Raw genomic sequence first — 22623 nt, forward strand, 5'->3', positions numbered from 1 at the left:
TCTCTGTCCAACCCTCCTTCTTCACTCCTCCATAGGTATTGATCTTGAAGGCAACTTTGATCTTGAGAGCAGAAAGGAATACATTCCCTGCTTTGCAGGGAACCCAATATGTAACATTACTCAACAGAGTGTGTACACAAAATTTTATAAGAATGATCATAGAACCACAACTGTAATAACTGAAACAACCCTAATGTCCATCAAAGCAGAATGGATGAATGATTTGTGGTATATAATTCAATACTATAAATTTCACTGAGCAAACTATTGCCACATGCAACAACTTGAATTAATCTCAAAAACACAGTATCAAGTAAAGGAAACAAATAACAATAGAATATATATTGTATTGATCCATCTAGACAAAATTCAGAAACACCTAACACTATCAACCCTTTCAAAATTCAGGCTCAGAGTATCACAGAGGTCATGTTTGTTTGATTGCTTACAGAGGGAAGAGGCAAAGCTAGAATTTGGACCCAAGTCTGCTTAATTTCTGCTCATATTCCATTTCACTATGCCATGCTATTTCTTCAAAATTTTAGGGCATCAACAAGTATATAGATCTCAAAGCATACTGGGGAGTGAGCTGGTACCACAGGCATTGGCCTGAATCATTTCATTTTTCTCACAAAAAGAAAAGAAAACCACATGCCTGCCACTAGCAAGGTTTAGTTCTTTAAAGGAAGTGCAGAAGGAGACCATGCTGAGGAACCTGGGAAGTGTCTTGGTGAAGAGGAAGACAGATGCACACAGGACAATGGACACAACATAGTCATTTCTTTATTTTAGTTGCTTTGTTTTGTGGCCAGCTAAAGGAAAAAATAACTAAAATCTCTTGCCACAGAATGAATGCCTCCTTTTCCATAAAACCCAAAATATAATTAATGTGCTCAGGATCTTGAAAAAGTATGGGCTAAGTCTCTTTCAAGTTTGCTTTGAAAAGAAGTACCTTTAGCTGTTTGGGTATTACATCAAAGATTCTGTGTTCTCTTTTTCAGTGGTCTAAGAAAGATATACAATCATGCTCACATCCTGGTATGAACAATTAAACAAATCCTCCCCAAACTGTAGAGCAGAGGTAATTTTCAGAGCTATTAATTTCATAGTCAGAAGCTCAAGGAAGGAGGGCTAACAACAAAAGCTTTCCAGGGGCAGCATAGAGTAAAGCCTGGGTCAAAACTAATACAGTAAATATGAATGCATATGACTACCAAATAGAATGTACAACATGGGGCATAGGTGAGGGTGAAAGAGAGGTAGAGGTATTTTCTGGCCAAAACATTCTTGTAGGTTCAAAGCCAAGTTGGCAGATGTGAAGGGAGGGGAAAGGATTTCCCCAGTTCCCACCCATCCCAATTAATCACTGTCAGGAGGTCATCAGGCCGAAGGCTGAGGCGGGATTTAAAGGACCGGATACTTTTATAGCTATGAGCCACAGTTGCAGCTATGCAAGCTAAGATAACAATATGGGTAATTAAATACTGGGATCCTAAGCATGAGTTGATTGTGTCCTAGAGTCAAAAAGGAATTCCCCTCCCTCCTCCCTCCACTGGACTTGGGATTCATCCCAAACACAGCATTCATCAGATACCATGCTCAAGACTGGTTTTTGGCAGGAGGCCCCTGCAGAGTCTCTGAAAGCTCAAAATGAAGTTGCTCATACTGAGGGTCTGGTACACACAGCTCAAAATGAAGTGCTCATGCTGAGGGGCTATACTCGTCTCTCTGACTGCTGCCACCATGTGTTGGAGACAAACATAATTCACTTTCTAGGAAAGGCAAGAATGAAAGAAAAGAAAGAAAATGAATCTGGGTGACAATTTTCCTGTGAGTGAGAATGAGCCCTGGGAGCCAAAAATATATGGTGGCTAAAAGCACCTCAGTGTAGAATTTAAGACCTCTAAAACTACAGCTTCAGGTTCAGAAGGGCCTCAACATATCTTTTCAAGTTTCTCCCATGACCGAGAATGCTCCTGAAAAACTAGACCATCTCTTACTGAATTTTTTGCTGCTGTTGCTTACTTCTGAGTCCTTCTTCATGCTTTTCATTTTACCTGGATTAATCCTCCTTTCCAATTTCCATCAAAGTACTTCATGTTGCTTTGAGACCTATCTTAGATGCCTTGCCATCATGAAGCCTGTGGCAAAGCCAGCTAGACAGCCTTTCTCCTGCCCTGGTCTCTCAGCAGGACTACACTTCCCAAACTCCCTTACAGTTAGCTGTGGCCATGGGGTAGAGTTTCTGGCCAATGGAACTAAAGTAGAAATGATACACCCTTTTAAAATCTGGCTACTAAAATTTCCTCTCCTCTATGTTCTTTCTCCTCCTGCTGGCTTAATTTGGACAAGCCCAGCAATCCAGGAAGCTATGAATTGAAGATGTTGGACCCACAAGATGGAAGGATCTGAATGTCTTAATCACCATTTAGAGCAGAATCAACCACCAACCAGGAACACCTGTTTTTAACTTTTGATTACTGAGAAATAACGTTTTACTGTGTTTGTACCATTATATGTTTTGGGATTAGTTTAGTAGCAGCATCTCCATTACCTTAATGAATACAGTCCTTTCCTCATTACTGCAAGTGATCCAACATAACCCTTACCTACCTGCCACTATGCTTCCTCTCACTTGGTATGGGTCTTTATGTTAACATTGGTACTGTATATGTTTTTACCTCCCTAACACTTCCTCCACACTCAGGCACTATCACTCTGTTAGAAGTTCTATCAGGGCAGACACCATATCTTTTGTACCTTTATAGTTCTTCAATGTCTAGAATAGAATAGTACCTTGTCAGACTTGCCCTCAATAACTTCTGTATGATTTCAGTTGACTGACTACCTGTTATTTAAGGACTGCTGCTGGATAGCAGGAGCAAAGTCTATTTTATGGTCTTTCTTCCTTATAGTTCCCCAAAATTATAACTAAGTCATTTTTGTATTTTTTATTATATTAATCATTTTCAGAAAAGAGATTTCCCCAGGTATTAATTAGTGGGGCTATCAGGTCGAGACAATGGCATTTCTTGGAAATAAGGATTTTACAGAATTAGGGCAGTAAATAACTGAGAATCAAAAGTTTGAAGAGCAGGAGGATACATTATTTCTATTTTATGACCAGTGTGGTGGTCACCTTGCCCTCATGGGATCAAACAAGATAATTAATACAATAGCATCCTAAAAGTGCCATAAAAGCTCACTACATGTAGGGGTGCTAGCATAACTAACTTTGTACCTCCCACAACTGGCACAGTGAATGCCCATTGTAGGTATTCAACCATCTGTTAACCGAATTATACAGTACTACATCATTTTGTGTGATGATACTCTACTGGAATATTAATGGTCATTAATGACTCTCTTTCAGCTTGTAAGAGAATATCTAAATAAACAACGACTGATTAGATCAAGGGCCAGAGGCACACCCAGCTGCTCTTGGAATCCTACTTCAAAAAAGTTGGAATCGATTTAAAGACAAGATCCAGGTCCCTCGTTCTTTGATTTATCTTCAAATGTTTACTCTTGAGAGTGAAACAGGGCTCACAGTTCTATTTTATACACTGAACTCTTAGCCCCTTCTTAACAAGCCCCCAACTGTACATACTAGGAGAAGATACTTCATCACATACACCCAACAAAAGGCTTATATACAGTTTACATTAAAAATTCCTATAAATCAATAGAAAAGAGGCAAATAACCTTAAAAACATGGGCAGAAGTCTTGACCGTGCAGTTTTACTAAAGAGAATGTTCAAGTGACCAATTAGCATATGAAGAGATGCTCAACATCATTAGATATCGGGGAACTGCAAATTGAAATCACAATGAGATTTCACCACATACCCACAAGACTAGCTGTAAAGAATGGTATTGGCAAGTGCCAGTGAAGATCTGTAATTGTCATGTATTGCTAAAGGAATGTAAATCAATACTGACTGTGGTGTATTTATTTATGCGATGTATTTATACAAAGGAATAGTATAGAACAGAGAAACGAACAAACTACCCTATATAGAACAATATGAGTAAATCTCACAAACTTAACATTGAATGAAAGAAGTCAGACACAAAGGAATGTATACTATATGATTATACATAGTTCAAAAATAGACAAAACTGATCATTGACTTTGGTCTTGGCAATGATTTTCTTGGCTATGACACCAAAAGCACAGGCAACAAAAGCAATAATAAACAAGTAGGACCACATAAACTAAAAAGTCACTGCACAGCAAAGGAAACAACCAACAAAATGAAAAGGCAACATACGGAATAGGAGAAAATATTTTCAAAACCTATATCCATTAAGGGGCTAATATCCAGAATATAAGAAACTCTTAAAACTCAATAGTAAGAAAATGAAAAATCCTACTTTAAAAGTTGGCAAAGGACCTGAATACATTTTTCCAAAGAAGATGTACAAATGGTCAAATGATATATGAAGAGATCTCCACATCACTGATCATCAGGGAAATGCAAATAAAAAACATAATGAGATATCAACCTCACACCTGTGAGAATGCCTTATTATCAGAAAGACAAGAGATAAGAGCTGGCAAGAATGTGAAGAAAAAGGATCACTTGTCACCTGTTGGTGGGAATGTATATTGGTATACTCACTATGGAAAGCTGTATGTAATTTCTGCAATAACTTAAAAAAGAACTACCATATGATCAAGCTATCCCACTCCTGGGTATACACCCAAAGGAAACAAAAACAGGATGTCAAAGAGATATCTGCACTACCATATTCAGGACATCTTTTTCACAATAGCCAAGATATATAAACACACATGAGTGGGTAAAGATGATGTGATACACACACACAATAAATATTGCTCAACCATAAAATAGAAGGAAATTCTGCCATCTGTGACAGCATGGGTGAACCAGGAGAGCATTCTGCTAAGTGAAATAAGCCAGGCAGAGAAAGACAAATTACTGCATGGTATCACTCATACGTGGAATCTAAAAAAAATAATAAAGTCTAACTCATAGGAACAGATAGTAGATTGGTGGTTGCTAGGGGCTAGGGATTACGGGAAATGGGGAAATGTTGATCAAAGGGAATAAACTTCCAGTTATGAGTAAGTTCCGAGGATCTATTATGGTGACTATAGTTAATAATATGTATTATATACTTAAGATTTGCTGAGAGTAGCATTCTTACAAAAACAACAAAAACAAAAATCCAGTAACTATTTGAGGGGATGAATGTGTTGATTAACTTGATTCTGATAATCATTTCACAATGTATATGAATATCAAAACATCATGTTGTACATTTTAAATATATTACAATTTTATTTGTCAATTATATCTCATTAAACCTAGGGAAAAACCCAACAGAGCTAATCACTGGTGGCAGAAGTTGGGACAGTGGTTACCTCTGGGGAGGCGGAAGTAAGGAGTGATTGGCCTGGGGAGCAGGGAGCCTCAGTGCTGCTCCACTTCTCCGTCTGGATGGTAATTGCATGGGTGTGTTCACTGTGTGTAACTGAGCTATGTATGAGGTGTGCTTTTTATTTATATACATTATATACTTCAGTTAAACATTATTTAAAAGAAAAAGCCCTCTGCAGTATTTATGACTAAATTTGTATTAGCCACAACCCCAAGAAACAAATTACTGAAGATGGAGTTTAAGAATATGCTGAATATGCTGGTTAATGTCTAGAAGACATTTAACAAACTGCCCTCACTTAGTCCTTCAGTATTTTTACAACGATGAGTTTACTCCCAGATCCCTTCTTTGATGTCTGGCAGTACTGGCTAGAGCTGCCCTGAGGTAAAATGCTTATGTGAGTTGGCAATTTAAAAGCATTTCTAAGGCAGCCTACTCAACTCATAAATATGAATTAGGCAAAGTTCAACTAGGCCTTATTTTCTAATAGCAATCTTAAAGTCTACTTTTAAGCTAATCTTTTGGATGGAGCAGCTCACACAGTCAGGTAAAATTAATATAATACATGAGATTGTCACAGTAATATGTCCACAAAAGTTTTTCAACCATATACATAAACTTCAGCAGAGAGTTGCCTGCTCCTGAGACCTGTAGCATCACAGCCTGCTCTAAATCTCAAGATTCATATCTTAAATAGCACCTTCCTTCCCTGACTTATCAGGGAGGTTTTGAGGGGGAACTGAGATAGCACATAATGAAAAAAAAGTGCTCTACAAACTACAAAACATCATACAGAGTTACATTATCACTGCTTTTGGTATTGGAAAATGTACTTAACCCAAAGCAAAATGGACATAGTATTTAAAGAATACTTACAAGAAAAAGCAAATGGTAACTGTCAGTCTCATGCTCCCTCTAATCTTCTACATTTTGGCCAATTATAAAGCAACTAAAAGTGGACCCCAAACCCAAGGGTGTTTCCTGCTTTATCTAGAAGCTTCTGCACTTTTATTTTAAGTAAGTGTTATGGGAGAAAATAGAATTCTCCAAATCAGATTTTTAATTTTGTTGGTAAACATAAAGCTGGAATATTTCTGAAGATTTTGACCTTAAAGAAAAAAAACTGGCTTTGGGAAGTTAACCAAAGATTTAAGGGAAAAATATGTAAAATTTGAACAATCACAGGTTCACTCTTTTAAAACTAGTAAATAATCTTGAACACTATGTCTGGGAATTAACAAGTGTCTGTTTCATAACCTTGATGCTTGATCACATTGATGTAAACTGTTCCTGGTTCTAATCATCTTCTAGGAAGAAAAATTGTTGAAAGGCTAGGGCTGGTGAATTTTAAGCCCTGAGTGTTCAGCTAAAGTGAGAGATAGAGCCAATTGTCAGCTGTCCTTCAGATTCCCATGAGACTGGTCCCCAAATAGGAAAAAATGAATCATCTTCTTGGCTTTTGTTTTGTTTTGAAATTTTGGTTATGTAGATTACTTACTTAAGTTTAAAAAGAAAAGCCTATATAATACCCTTGGAAGATTTAGAGTCAATTCATTTATTCATATAGAAAAAAAGTAATAAGAACTAATGTGACAGCTCTAGCCCAGGAGATAACACATCTCACTAAACAAAGCTTCTCTTTCTTAAAATCTTTTCTTTTCTGGATTCAATTAGCATCTTTTCCTGGATGGTAATTAAGAAATCTTATTGATTCTATGTCATAAACCAGGAAAGAAGAGACATCTGGACATTGGACATTAAATGAATATACAGTGACTGTAAGTGGGTACTCATTCTAAGGGAAGAATAAAGCCCAGAGAAAACTAGTATTTGTATAATGCTGTATCACCATTCTAAGGGTAATAACATGAGAAGAGGTAAACATTGAAATATCATGGCATTATCAGTTTTTTCCCAAACCAAACATATGTTCCTTACTCTGGTGTTTCATATTGGATTCTGTTTCAGCAACGCCACTGGGACCTCAGTGTTTGTCCCCAGTGTTCTATGAAAGTAATTCTGACCCTACAGTGGTTGATTTAAACCTTTTCAGACTAAAATTTGACAGAGGAGTATTCGCAATCTATCCCCATGGGTTAAATAAACTAAAGTAAGGCTTTGGGGGTGGGGGAGAAGAAAAGAAAAATGTGAATATTCCACATGGCAGGTCTAAATAGAAGGAAAAAAATGAGAAATGTAATCACATTAAAATTTGTAAAAATTTCTTAGTCAAAGACAAAATAAGGAGGTAAGCCATAGATTGAGATATTTGCAATGCATAAAACTGAAGGATTAGTGGCCAAGTTAAATAAAGAAGTCCTATAAACCAGTATGAAAAACTCATCTGACAAGCAATTCACAGAGGAGGAAGATTAATCGGCAATAGGAAAATATACAGTAAACCAGGGAAATGAAAATTAAAACAACAGCCAGACATAATGTCACAGCCATCGTGTAAAAAAAAAAAAAGAAAAAGAAAAAAAGATGATAACACCAAATGTTGGTGGGAATATCTCAGGAAAATGGACCCAAATATTGATAGCAGGATTGTAAATTAGTACACTTTATAGAGGAATTTGAGAATTTCCAGATCATGCTCTATGACCTAACAAGAGCACCCTTGGTATCTGTCTTAGAGAAACTGGTACACATGTGCACAGGAAACATGATTCAAAGGTGTCTATTAAAGCACTACTGGTATGAAAGAAAAAAACAAAATTAGAAGCAACCACGCTGTCTATCAGTAGGGAAATTGTCAAGCTATGGTTTTTTTTTTTATACAGAGGCAAATCAACAGCCATGATTCAAGGTCTCCAATGTATAGAATGCAAAGGAGCCACAAAGGAGAAATTAACTGTGTACTTCTGTTTTGCAATATTATCTTAGATCACTATTTTCCAATTATTAGTTCTCCTTGCAAAATTGAAACCCTAGTGGGATATCATTCCTTCTCTCTAATAACAGGTTTCAGATATTTGCAACTCTGAAGAATTATGGGACTAAGTGACAAAAAACAACACAATCTGTTTCAGAGAACCAGCCAGAACCTGTCAATGCCATCAGAGCCACAGAGGACTATGATCTCCACTGTCCCATACCTATGCCTCTGAAGGCAGAAGGCAAGTCCATGCACACTACCTGCAGGCATTTCCCAAGATTCTTAGTCAGTGCTTTCTACTTCCATGGAGAGACTCAAAACTTTCCTTTCGTTTATTTTTAATTAAGAGATGGTGCTTGTATTCATGGAATATGAGTATTTCCTCCTCCCTTTCTCCTGCTAAAGTATCTACCAACATCACAGAAAATTCACCAGTTAGGAATTTGTTTCTTAATTTTCAGCTCTCATTAGGGCCTTCTTGGTTCTTCAACACCAGAAGACAAAGAAACTTCAAAGCCAAAGCAATCAAAATTTCAGGTGGAGATGCCTGAGCAGAGACACACAGTCCTTCAGGTTGCCTGGGGCTCCCCCTGGGACTGAGTGGCAGCAGCCCACACTGGTTTCAGAATACCATGGACTGAACAAGTCATTGCCCTGACATTTCACCTCATCAGTAAACTGACCTGTGGTTTAAGTGATTAGCCAGATTGCTGTTTCCTGAAAGCCAGGGTCAAGTCATCAGGCAACTATCTCTAAATGGGTTCTGAAAAAATAAACATCCATTGCGGGACACAGATGCAGCCACCCCACCTAAAAGGTACCACATATTCAAGAATGTACTTTTCCTTCCAGGATTTCCACCCATTACTCAAGATTGGATTTAATTTTATCAATAAGTACAAGGAAAGGTCATGCCACACTAATTGGGCTCAAGCATTAATTAATTTGTTTTAAAAGCTTTTGGTTTAATGAGACACAGTTAAGGGAAAAAAAACTTTTGAAAAAGTTGATGTCCTTCTGTGAGAAATGATTTTACAGCACAAAATAAAGCTGAGGAGACAGGAAGGGTAGGCAAACATGTGTTGCCTGTAGAATCAAGTCCAAATACTTTTGCACAGATGAGAGGATGAACTCTGACTTCTGACTGCATGAGTCCCCACCTAGCTCCACCCCTCCTTAGCTGTGTGACCTTGGCCAAGTTACTGAAACTCAATAAGCCCAGCTCTTTCACCTGTGAAAGGGAGTAACAATAAATCTCCTTACTCCGGGAGGACTAAACTGGGTGATGTTTGGGAAGGCCTGAGCACCCAGAGCAGTACATGGATACTAGCAGCAGCAGTCAGCGTGGTTACCATTGCAGCACTGCTTTCTGCCTCCCCCTCTATCCACCTGCCATTGCAAACTACTGTTTTGATAGAGCCTCCTTAAAGCATCATGCAGCTTCAGACCCCTGCACACATAGTTCAGTTAGGTGAGGATACTCTTTATATCAGTTACAGTCCCAACAAAATAGATGACACACTCAAACTGAGTAATCTGAGGAGAGTTTAACACAGAAGTATTTACACAAGTGTGGGCAATGGGGGGATGGAGCATCATGGATGTTACAGCACCCCGGGGTAAGTAACATCAGGACTAGCATTTCCCCACTCCCAGATTCATTCCTAGAATCCAGAGACAGAGCTGGGTGAAGAGAGAGCTGCCTGGCAGGAGCCCTGACCTTCAGAAGAGGCATACTGACAGTCTGCACATTCCTCTTATATGGGTATAAAATATAATTTAGACTCTAGAACTAAGTTCTTCAAAAACAGTGGGAGCAAATACATGAGACCACTTGATAGTTCAGGATAAAATTAAGTTATGGTGGACGAATTTCCAAATGAAATTACATACAAAGGTTTGGCTGAAATTTTGATAACCCTACTTCTAATTAAGTGTATGTTAGTTTGCCAAGTCTCGCACTGTAAGTTCATTGTGAAAAGGAAGAAAATTCTGCTAAAACTGGCCTCTTTACCTTTGTGGCATATCTCAGAACTAAAGGCCCATTTCACTGTAAAACTTCTAAAAGAAGGTAGGGTACACATATCTCATGTTTACAAGGAGCATCTTGTGGGGCTGATGTTCCATTTAGCACATATTGGGAAACGTTGGTTAAGATGAATCAAGAAATATATTCTTTATATGACCATGGCAGGGATGTGCTTCAAAGAAATTTTCTCTTATTGAACACTTTTGAAGAGCAAGGGAGCAGGAATGTGTCAAATAGTCTTAAGTCACATTAAGGATTCTCCACACGATGCTTTTCCTGAAGAGGCTGAGAAGGAAGTTGGAAGGGCATCCCAGAGAAGCAGAGATATGTCCCTCCAGCTCCTAGATTGCAAGAAGCTCTGAGCTCAGCAGGCAGGGGTAGCCCAGGGGCATGGCCAGTGGGTGGCTGACAGCGGGCTCTCTGGTATCTGAGAAGTCATGCTCTCTTCCCTTGAGTAGTATGGTCCAGTGGTTCAGTCCCCAGGGAGGCAGTAGGGGAAGAGGAAGGAGGTGGGAAAAGCTGCTGTTTGCATTTAGAGTGACCCATGTGCTGGCTGCAGCTGAGATGGACTCTCTCTCTGAGGACCTAGCTGTCTCTGGAGGATGGGAATCAGAATAAGCTGGCAAGAACACACAGTTTATGAAATTAATTGGAGAAGCAGACACTGCCCAGGGAAATAAAAAAAGGCCACTCTTTACTTCTCAGAGACTGAAGCCCAAGAATGTTTATCTGTGTGAATCAATTCCTTGTGTAGGCTACTGCTGGGCCTAATTGAGGACTTAGGAAAAACTTTATCACAGAGGAAGGGCAAGGTCAAGATCAGACATGATGGCTTTGAGAACCACCTCAGGGCCACTGTCTTGTGTGAGAGGAACAATTCTCTTTAGGTCAAGATCTCACATCCTAGTGTAAAGGGATGATAAAGATGAATGGAGCAATGGGAGTATCACTTTCTCTGCCAGTGCAGGGCTACAGCCCAAGCAATGCCTTTGTGCTAAAGGTACCCCCACATCAAGACCCAACAATTTCCAGCTATGAAAAAGTGTTGCAGCACACTGATTTTCTTAGACAGGAACACTTTTACACTGTCTGCTGAATCACTTTCATAACAAATATTCAATGTAGGTGTCCTCGGTGTGAACATTGCCCCTTGGAACATGATGCCCTTACATAGGGTACTTCCTGTGCAGCTGCATGCAGCAGCTCTCCAACAGTCTCATCTAAATTTATGCAGAGTAGAAGCTATTGCTTTCAAGTTCCTTAAAGACTTTTCTGGTTTAGCAAGAGGGGATCACATCCTCCCCAGTGGCCTGATGACTAAGGGTGGACCCAAAAGCCTTTCACAGTCTTTGAACTGTTGAAGACACCATTTTGAACAGCACTTTCCTTTTTCTCCAACCACATGCCCTGTCCAATAGCATTTTGGTGGTGGTGAACTCTGTGAGTGTGCATGTGTGTGTGAGGCCTCACCTGTATCATACCAAACATACTAAAATATGTCCACATCGCACATAAAAATATACTTTTTGCTCCAGAAGAATCTTGAAAGGATTTTATAATTTGATTTTCGAAATGAGGCTACAAGTCACTAATTAACTATTGGCAATGATTTCTCATCCATCACGCACACTCAGGAATCCTTTCAAAATGAGAAAATACATCATGCAAATTATTTTCAAGTGTTGTGGTGATTTCTTGGATACCAAATTTAATAATGAAGTGACAGTGCGTTGCACCTTATGCACATTAAACTAGACAGTTAATCATGTTGATGCTGAAATTTCCTTCATTTTGGAGCTAATGATCATTTTCAGGTCTCTAATTTTAAGTCCATGAATATAAAAGGCCCTAGGAAAAGAGCTGAGAAGGCCGATGAGGGATAAAATGACTAAAATGACCCTGGTGCTGTGGGCATGTGTGCATTTGTGTGTGCTTGTTTGTGTGTGTGTTGGAGGCAAGGGAAGTGGTATAACTCCTATCAGAATTCAGGTAGTTCTGTGCACAGTAAGGTTTTAGGAAGAATGTTTCATCTTCTCCTCCATCCTATCACAACATACTACACTTATTTTCAGAAGATCCTACCATTTATTTCTGAACATTCCAACCCAGAATCCTCTCAGCTAGCTCACATTTTCTCTGCCAAAATGCAATGCAGTTAATTATGCCCATCTGGAATACCAGATATGGATACATGCAATCCCAGCACACTAACCTGGCACTAGGCTATTGACTAAGTTTCTCCAAAAATCTCAAGGCAACGTTCCAAAGGTCAGAAAAAGAAATGATTATTCACTCATAACAGATTTTCTATGTAGATGAAATATGACAGTTGGAGGGTTTTTTCCCCTCATGAAACCAAACATGGCATTTTAAATCTAAATGCAAGTAGCAAGATGTCTTTATATGATGTAAAGTTTTATAAATTTTCAGTAAGATGGTATCAGTGGAATGCCCAGACAGTGCCCTTACAGGTCTGACTTAGCATACACACGTAGACAAATTTCCCTCTCTTGCCTAGCTGGTGGTACTTAACTGCTCAGTTTCTCAGAGATGCTAGTACTTCCCATATTTTCTTAATCATTGGGAGTACTAATTAAAGATACAAGCCCTAGGCCCCTTCACTAGAATATTTTGATATAGTAGGTCTTGGTTAGGGCCCAGATGTCTATACCTGTAACAAGTAGTGTTTCTTATTTCTAGGAGATTCTTATTTCTAGGCAGGTTCACAAAAACACTCAAATTATATGCAAATTATATTAATCAATTAACCTATGTAATGTGTGTGTGTGTGAATTAAAAATGTTAATATCTGGGTTTTGATGCACATACTGTATATTGTTTAATATTATTTGATTGGGGGTCCAGATTGAAACTGACACTGAAGATCATGCTTAGCCCAGTCTATCATGTGAAAATATGGATGATGACAATTAAACCCTGGCAGGCTGAGGTCCAGCTCTTGCTTCACCATGGCATTCCTCATGAGTGTGAGCCAAACTGGTCCTCCAAACCTGTACCACACCAGCTTTGAAACTGACAAGCCATGGTTCAAGGCAAAGCTCTTACACTTCTAATTCTGTGATCCTCATTGGCCAGGAACTTACCCTCTTACCCTGGATTTCTGCATCTAAGGAATTGGAATAATAATGATCTCTGCTGTTGAGAGGAGTCGGTCCCACTTGTTTGCTCACTTCTCACATAATGCTTGAGGGAAGCTGGGCAACAGGTAGAACAAGCCGAGGCATCCAGGTGTATGGCTGTGTGTTCAAATTCTGACTCTGCCTTTCACTATCTTGTGGCCTGGGTAAGCTGCTTCATTTCTGTGAACGTCAGTGTCTTTATAGGTAAAGATGGGGGTGTTTTTGACACACCATAAACATGCCAGAAATGCAACACAATTAAACAGATGGAAATCTTTTCCCTGATTGGGAAAAGTGGGCTTTTGAGGGCTTCCAAGAAAAAAAAGCCAGGACCAACTGCCACTCCACTCCTCACCAGCCACATGGACTGGGACAGACTGCTTCCCAGGAAGGTGCGTGTGAGCTGAAGGAGGTGTGATCTTGGAGGCCCCAGCAGAGCAACTCATAATTGAGCCTGTAATTGAGGGAAAGAGTCAGCCTTCCTATGAAGAAATACTCCACAATTTTTACTTCCCAGGGCTCCAAAGGCTTGCAGTTCCCAGATAAGCCAAGCTTTCTGCCTCCACAACTTGGTAATAGCATTTCCCTCATCTCAGCCTGTTGACCTTTCATTGTCCTTTAACCCTCAGCTTGTGGGAAGCATCTTCAGAGCCCCACCGTGACAGAAGTCCCCTCCAGAGGTTCCTTGAGGGTGACAAATCATGCCACCACCGGCATCCTCTTCTGCTCCCCAACAGAATTGTGTGGCACCTCCCTTTTGACATTGGTGTCCTAGTCCAGCAGCTTCAGGTGGACAAGGGTTGTGTCCTTCCTTGAATGTCAACTCCTAGCACAGGGCCACTCACTGGACAGGCACTTGCGGGATGTTTATTGACTGAAAATGATTCTGGGCTACATTCCATTGGGGGCAGGAAGAATGAGCAGAAACTCAGAGGAGGGGGATAGGAATGTGCAGAGCCCCACCTGCTTTGAGAATCATTGCAGGTAACAATAAGAACTCCTGATGGGAGTGGGTTATGCCTGTGAACAGCAAATGTTTGAGAATCCCTGACCTAACAGAGGTCCCAGCCAATGCAGGTTTGTTAATGAGTTTAGCATGGGGCTCCTGGGTGCTGAGTGACAACCTCTGGGTGGGACCAGGGCTCTGCCCTGAAGGTGCAGGAGCCACCAGGGAGGTCACACGCAGCCTTCCCTAGGTGCCTCCCCAACACCCCCTTGGCTGTATGATTCAGATTCCTGGTTGCCCTACAATGTGGCTGCTGCCAGACCTGCCAGAACAGAGGGGCTGGCATTCAAAGGACACACATTGTTACATTTATGTCATTTGACCTATCCTGCAGGACTTTTGTTTACTGAAAATGTAGCTCAAGAGGGTGGAATTCAAAGAAGGAAATGAGTGTAGGACTAGGTGGACTCAGAGGAGACAACCTATAAACCTGTGAGTAGAACCTCCTCCTCCTCCTCTCAAGGCCCCTCTTACTTTCCCTCTTCCCCAACTTAACTATCTCTCCCTTTGAATTTTAACCCAGAACTGACATCAGTGCTCTCCCTCCTCTCCCCCTCCTTGATGCTATAATTGTAGGCCTGGAGTGTTTACTCATGAGGAAGGGAGCAGGTGGGGTCGGGAGAGTGTATGGAACTAACATTTCCTGAGCATCGACCTCATAGCAGGCACGCTGAAGCTCTAAGCACTCCCACGAGGTAGGCATCATCATACTCCTCCGTCATGAGATGTTACTTGCTGCCACCCAAGGGAAGTGCCCCAGACCAGAGAAGTGCCCCTCTACTGCTTGCTGTCTTTTCCAGAGGAAGTGTCCCAGCCTTGATTTGACCAAAGCTTGAGCACAGGGTCCAGACTGTGCTGGCAGACTGAGCCACATGAGACCTGAGAGAGCACAAGGGTCACCACCTCACTTACCAGTGGCACTGAGGAGTCCACAGAACCACACTTTATCTCCATGAACCCGCTATAGGTCTGCAATAAATTTTTCTGTCTTTGTTCTAACTTCATTTGTTTCTGTCCTGACAAGGAAAATGCCTGGATTTAAACAACTGTATCACCAGACTAAAGACTACAAAACTGAGATGCCAAGAGATTAAGGAGTTTGTCCAATGCCATAAGCTGATAAATGGCCAAACAGGGATTCAGGTCTTGACCCACCCAATTCCAGAGCCCGTTTTCTGTACAATAAATTGTGCCAAACATTCTTCAAGGCCTCTATGAATACTGTGGAATGTGTTTTGCCTATACAGAAAATCTGTTTATAAAAAGTGTGCTCAATCAGAGCAGTGGGAATCACAGAAAATATGTGCTGTAAAGAGCAAAGCTATGGCTCTCTTCTGGCAGTAAGAGCAATGATATTAACTACTAACATTTATTAAGCACATACTCTATGCCAAGTACCGTGCTAAACACTTTAAAATAAATTTTATCATATTTATCTTCCCCATTTTTAGATGAGGATATTGGGCCTCAGAGAGGTTATGTAACTGTCCAAGTTCTAAGAGCTAGGAAGGGAATGCTCTGTGGTTCAAATCCAGCTCTCTCTGAATTCAAGATTCATACTGTACAGAGACAAATGCTACAGACAGGATTCATCTGAAATCTTAAGGAGGTGGAGGTCACCTTGCTGCAGCCATCATTATTCATACCAGAGAGTGGGATGTCCGAGTGTCAGGATGTGTAAGTTGTGAATTTCTCACTACAAGTCAGAAGGCCAAGTTGTGAGATAGGCTCTTGGTGAACTTTAAGACACTAACAGTGCTGTGCAGCAAGTGTCTTCTGAGGTTCTCCTCCCTGGAGCTTGGTGCCAGCAGCCCCCTTTAATTTATGCTTTTAAGTGACATAAAGCTTGCAGGCACTAACTCTGCAGTAACAAAGAAAATGGATGGACTGCCTGGGGATGTTTTCCCTGCACGCACCACGTTCCCTTAAAAGGCCTCGAGTGTATATTCAGTTCTGACATGAGGGCAAAACCAAGTAACAGCAGGGCCTCTCTTCCCCTTATATAGTCAAGTATCACAGTGGCACCCTCCCTCCTGATTTATGAAGCACGCAAGTGGAGGAATGTCGATCAGGAGATTTGGGGATGTTTCACCAGAGGGAAGATATAAAGCACATCCCACTGGCAAAAGACTTACAAGACCAAGTGGAACAGAATGCATACTTGCTGAGGTCTTTTTTTTTTAACTCTGAAGAATAAACACTTTTGTTCCTCTCTCAAATATCAACATTTCTTGATGCCAAAGAATATACAGAGCTTCCCTCCAGTATTGTAGGAAGGGGAAAATGAAGCAAGAATAATAACTTGTAGAATTTATCCTTCATATATTCACCCCCTTGCATCCTAGTCTGTTCCCCCATCACACACACACACACACACACACACACACACACACACACACAGCATATATACAACAAGTCAAGTATCCAAAAAGACAGGACAGTTTCATTTGAAACATGACACAGAACCAATTAGCTACAAAGAGTTCTTATCTATAAAGGGCCTTAGCCATGTTGTTAGAAGCTATATATCAAGATTTCCCATCCAATCTCTGTCCTAAGATTGGAACCAATAAACTCAAGAGGGTGTATCAAATGAGAATGTATGGGAAAGTGTTTTGCACATCGTAAGACATATAATATCCACCCAGGTAACTCAAACACTGGGGGTAATGTCCTCCCAGGATGGTAAATTTTTTAATTACTATTTATTATTTTTACTTAATACACAAGCGGGTTTCTTTGATATAACCAAGTTATGTCACTACTTAAACTATTTTCATCCATGCTATAATTCACTTTCATTTGCTCAGGACTCCTAATTTATTTGGAGTGCTTTCTGGTCCAAAGGACCAAATTCTTCTATCCTGCCTCAAAAGTAAGGACCTTCAGGCATCCACTATAGATAGGTTTTAATGATACATTGTAAAAGCTAGTAGACAGAGGGGCATTTATACACATAAAACATATTCCCTCACCATTTACAAACTATATGTATGCACAGAGTACCTTGAGAGAAACTGAGTAGTTTTAAAAAGTATTTGAATAGAGGGAGGTGTATAAATAACACTTAAGAAAAGAATGGACTATGCTTCCATCAATGTAACTCTTAAAATGAGCTTTGTTTAATGTGAAAGGGTAGCCTGGGGAATTACATTTCTTAAAACCAGAAATTTAGATATCAGACCCTGCTGATCCCAAACACATGTCCTCATGTGTTCTACTGAATATCTTCATACAATTCCCACAATAAGAAAAGTTCTCAAGTACTTATGGCAGATTCTCAACCCCATAGCCACTCTTGAGGCATAAAGAGTGAACAGGTGTGAGGAAAAAATGCAGGAGCCCTGGGTTGTTGTGTCCCAATACATGGATGATGGAGCCCCTGGCTACTCCAGGATCCACCATCTCCCCAGCATCTTCACATCAAATCCAGGGGGCCTAAGAGGGAGCTCTTAGGGGCAGACCAGTTGCCCAACTTTAAACATTCTTAAATACCTGCAGCTCCAATTGAGGATATTCCCTTCCAGGGATTGAGAACCACACAAGTCTGTAGGTAGACCACCTTGCATCAGAATTATCTGGCCATTTTGTTTAAAATGCAGATTCTTGGGCTCCACTCAGCATGACTAAATCTGAATCTCTGGGGATGGAGCCTTGGAATCTGTATTTTAACAGGGAAATCCACACATTCAATCCCCATAGGATTCTTATGCACTCTAACATATGGGAACCACTGCTATAAGCAATCAAAAATATCATGCTGAACTTAATACAGACTTATATCCAGTTAATAAATACAATCCTGGCCCTAAGTATACTTCTAAGATTTGTAGGAAAAGGAATCTTAGGGAACAGCTAATCCAACCTCTTCATTCTTTAAATAAGGCAAGCAGAGGTCAGCTTATGGCGAGCCCTTTGGGAGCTCTGGTCCAGGTCCAGTTCCTAATCTCTTGTTTGTTCTACCATAACACACAACACCTTCCCCACCCCTCCCTGCATTATACCTACACTCTCCAGGACTATTTTGTTTAGAAAGTAGCATAATCCATCATGGTGTGCTGGAAAATGTTGGTTCTGCCCGTCCAATATCCGACCCTTTCTCAAGGAAACAGAACTTTGATTTACTTTTATAGAACTACTCTCTTCCCACTGCATGTCACTTAACCTCTTCTCTGACCAAAGAGCGAGCATGTGACTCAACCTAGACTTAGCACACACTGGATCTTGAGTGGAGTGAAAATGGGGAAAATGTATGAAGTTTCTCCCTTGATCTGGAAGGCAATTCTTTGAAATGGTTGCCCAAATATAATTCCTGTGATCCAGGTTCCTATTATTTTGGAGACAAGCTTTTCCTTTGATTCTGAGAGTTACCCTTTATCTTTCTATTGCATTCCTTCAAAGTAACCTAAAATTAGTCTTGTTACTTATATGCCTAGAACCCTACTTGATCCTAACTTCCTTAACCCCAAACCATAAATGTATAAGCATGTGACTCAATCCTGTGGAAAAAGAAGTTGTGATTAAGTAACTCCTTTTTGGAAACAGACAGGATGTGAGACTTTGCAGCTGGATTGGTGGGGGTACAGTACTGGAAACCCCAGTCTCTATCAATAAACACACTCTACTCACTCCACAAAGCCCACATTTTGTCCTTGATCCCCAAATGCCCCATCCCCAAACTAAAAGGCTTAAGATACTAGCTGTGCAGCTGAAAGTAGAAATAGTCATGAACCCACAACTGCAAAGTGATTCAAATGACTCTTCTAAGTACCACACGCAATCTCAAGATCTAGTGCCAAGAAGTTATTGGGCTCACCACATCTGCACAAGTAGATAGATTCTCCTCTTTGTCAGTGTGGGTTTCATCTTGAATGTCCTCTTCCCAAGGCAGCACTATGGTCCCTGACATGCAGTACATCTGCATGTGTTTTCCACATAATACGAGTGAGGGCTCAGTTATTTTAAAGCCACAAGTGCCATTAAGAGGTCTTTCGGCCAAAACCCATATGGCTGTTTTGTTACAAAGCTATACAAGTATTTGTGTTTTCTGTTTGACTTGGCAGCAAGGCCCAAGTCTCTTCTTTCAAATTCCCTACTGCTCTTGCTTTGAAATGACTGTCTCCTACTGCAGGTTATTTACTATTTACCGTGATTCTCCAAAATAATTTCTAACATAGTAGAGGGGAGTTCCAAAACTGTTGTTTAAGAGGCCCGCCATTGGGTAGCTGCTCCAGAGAAGTGGTGTACAACTCAAACAACACCTTAGCATTAAGAGGAAAGCTTTTAAAATGTGTTTTAATTTTTTAATTAACCTACAGCAAAATGGATTTTTGTTGTGTTCTTTTCTATGAATTTTCACATACATACAGATTCATGTAGCTAGCACAACGATCAAGAGATAAAACATTTTCATCACTCTCAAGGAACACCCTCATACAGTTATACCTGCCTCCACCAAATACACTGATAACAACTGCTCTGGTTTCATCCCTACAGTTTTGTTTTTTTGAATATCATATAAATGGAATCATACCATGTATAACATTTTGAGTCAGGCTCTTTTCACTCAGCATGATCACTTGAGAATCATCCACTTTGTTGTGTTTATCAGTAGTTCCATTTTATTGCCACATAGTATTCCACTGTATGGATATATCACAGTTGGTTTACCATTTACCTGCTGAAGGTCTATGGGCTGTTTCCAGTTTGGGGAATATTATGAATCGAGCTGCTCTAAATATTTGTGTCCAGTTTTTTGGGTGAACATAAGGTCTCCAGGGTAAATACATAGGAGTAGGATTATAGAGGCATATGGTAATAATTTATATAACTTTATAAGCACTAACAAACTGTTCTCTAGTGACTATATAACCCATTTTGCATTCCCACCAATAATGGATGAAAGCTCCAGATGACATGCATTCACATTAGCACTTTGTATTAGCAGTATTTTTTATTTTAGCCATTCTAATTATTACCATAGTATCTCATGCTGCTTTTAATGTTCATCTCCTAAAGACTAATGGTGTTGAATATTTTTAAATGTGCTTATTTGGCATCTTTACATCCTCTATGTAGAGGATTTTTGCCCATTTTTAATTACATTGACAGTTCCAACTGTTTCAGTATGTTGAAAAGATTATACTTTCTTCGATAAACTGCTTAAGCACCTTGGTAAAAAATCAACTGGCTGAGAGGGATTAAAGATGGCGGCGTGAGAGGAGAGACAGAGGCTTCCTCCTAAAACTGGATACAATTAGAAAATTTAATTGGCACAACTAATCCTGAGAGAGCAACAGGAAAGAGGACTCATCAGACTGCATACACCTGGAGAAAAGAGCCGACCTCAGCGAACGGGGTAACGTACCAGAGCTGTGACTCCGGGGACCTGAGCCCCTCCCCCACCCCAGCTCACAGACAGGAGGAAGACAAACGGAGCAGGGAGGGAGTGGAAGGCTTGGAACTGCTGAATACCTAGCTCCGGAGATATGCTCTGGGAGCACAAACTTACATTTCATGGCGCTTTCATGAGACTCGCATGACTAGCGGGTTGGAAAGTTAATACAGGCAGAGTTCCTGGGGAGACTGGGATTCTGGCTGCTTGTGGAAAGCAGGGATCCATATCTGGCTGCTCTGGGACAAAAACTTATACCTGTGTGACCGGCCCACTGGCTCAGGCAGTGGAGACAGGCACAGCAGCCGGGAGGCAGGGAACAGCTCTTTCCTACCCCCAGTACCGCTCCCCTGTGACCCCTGACATTGCTTCAGGGGCTCAGCAGCTCCAGAATAGAGCTTCTGGACACTAGAGGGTGCCATACACAAACATGAAACACCAAAGGAACTTTGTCCAGAGTAAAATTGTTAATACAACTCCCGAGAAAGATTTAAATGATATGGACCTCATGACTCTTCCTGAAAGGGAGTTCAAAATGAAAATCATCAACATCCTAATGGAGGTATGGAAAGACATCCAAGAACTCAGGAATGAATTCAGGTCAGAGATCCAATCGTTAAAGAACATGATGGAGGGTATTAAAAGCAGGTTGGATACAGTGTCGGAGACAATAAATGAAATAGAAACTAGAGAAGAGGAATACAAAAAAGCTGAGGCACAGAGAGAAAAAGAAGATCTCTAAAAATCAAAGAATATTGAGAGAACTGTGTGACCTATCCAAGCTGAACAATATTCGCATTATAGGGATACCAGAAGAAGAAGAGAGAGAGAAAGGGACAGAAAGTGTCTTTGAGGAGGTAGTTGCTGAAAACTTCCCCAATCTGGGGAAGGACATAGTCTGTCAGGCCATGGAGATCCACAGATCCCCCAACACAAGGGACCCAAGGAAGACAACAGCAAGACACATAGTAATTAAAATGGGAAAGATCAAGGATAAGGACAGACTGTTAAAAGCAGCCAGGGGCAGAAATAAGATCACATACAAAGGAAAGCCCATCAGACTAACATCAGACTTCCCAGCAGAAACCTTACAGGCCAGAAGGGAATGGCATGATGTATTAAATGCCATGAAGCAGAAGGGCCTGGAACCAAGATTACTTTATCCAACAAAATTGTCATTTAAATTTGAAGGAGGGATTAAACAATTTCCAGATAAGCAAAAGCTGAGAGAGTTTACCTCCCACAAACCATCTCTGCAGTCCATTTTGGAGGGACTGCTATAGATGGAAGTGTTCCGAGGGTTGGATAGCTGTCACCAGAGGTAGTAAAATCACGGTAGGGAGGGTGGAGCAGCTGATTGCAATGCAAATGTAAAATTAAATTGACTATCCCCAAAGTCAATCAATGAATAGACAAAAAGTACAGAATTTGATACCTAATATATAAAGAATGAAGGAAGAAGAAAAAGGAGGAGAAATAGAAAAGAACCATTAGATTGTGTTTGTAAGAGCATACTAAGTGAGTTAAGTTAGACTCTTAGATAGTAAGGAAAGTAATCTGGAACCTTTGGTAACCACGAATTTAAAGCCTGAAATGGCAATAAGTACATACCTATCGATAATCACCCTAAATGTAAATGGACTGAATGCACAAATCAAAAGACACAGAGTCACTGAATGGATAAAAAAAACAAGACCCATCTATATGCTGCTTACAAGAGACTCACCTCAAACCCAAAGACATGCACAGACTAAAAGTCAAGGGATG

At 40.4% G+C, this 22623-nt stretch overlaps 1 protein-coding gene across 1 annotated transcript in view; it reads right to left on the reverse strand.

Annotated features, from left to right (window-relative positions):
- The window catches only part of PGM5 (phosphoglucomutase 5), a 185128-nt gene that overhangs the window by 76922 nt on the left and 85583 nt on the right, over positions 1-22623 (reverse strand). The window lies entirely within an intron of this gene.

The sequence above is a fragment of the Manis pentadactyla genome, chromosome 3 (assembly GCF_030020395.1).
Source record: "Manis pentadactyla isolate mManPen7 chromosome 3, mManPen7.hap1, whole genome shotgun sequence".
NCBI classification, from domain to species: domain Eukaryota; kingdom Metazoa; phylum Chordata; class Mammalia; order Pholidota; family Manidae; genus Manis; species Manis pentadactyla.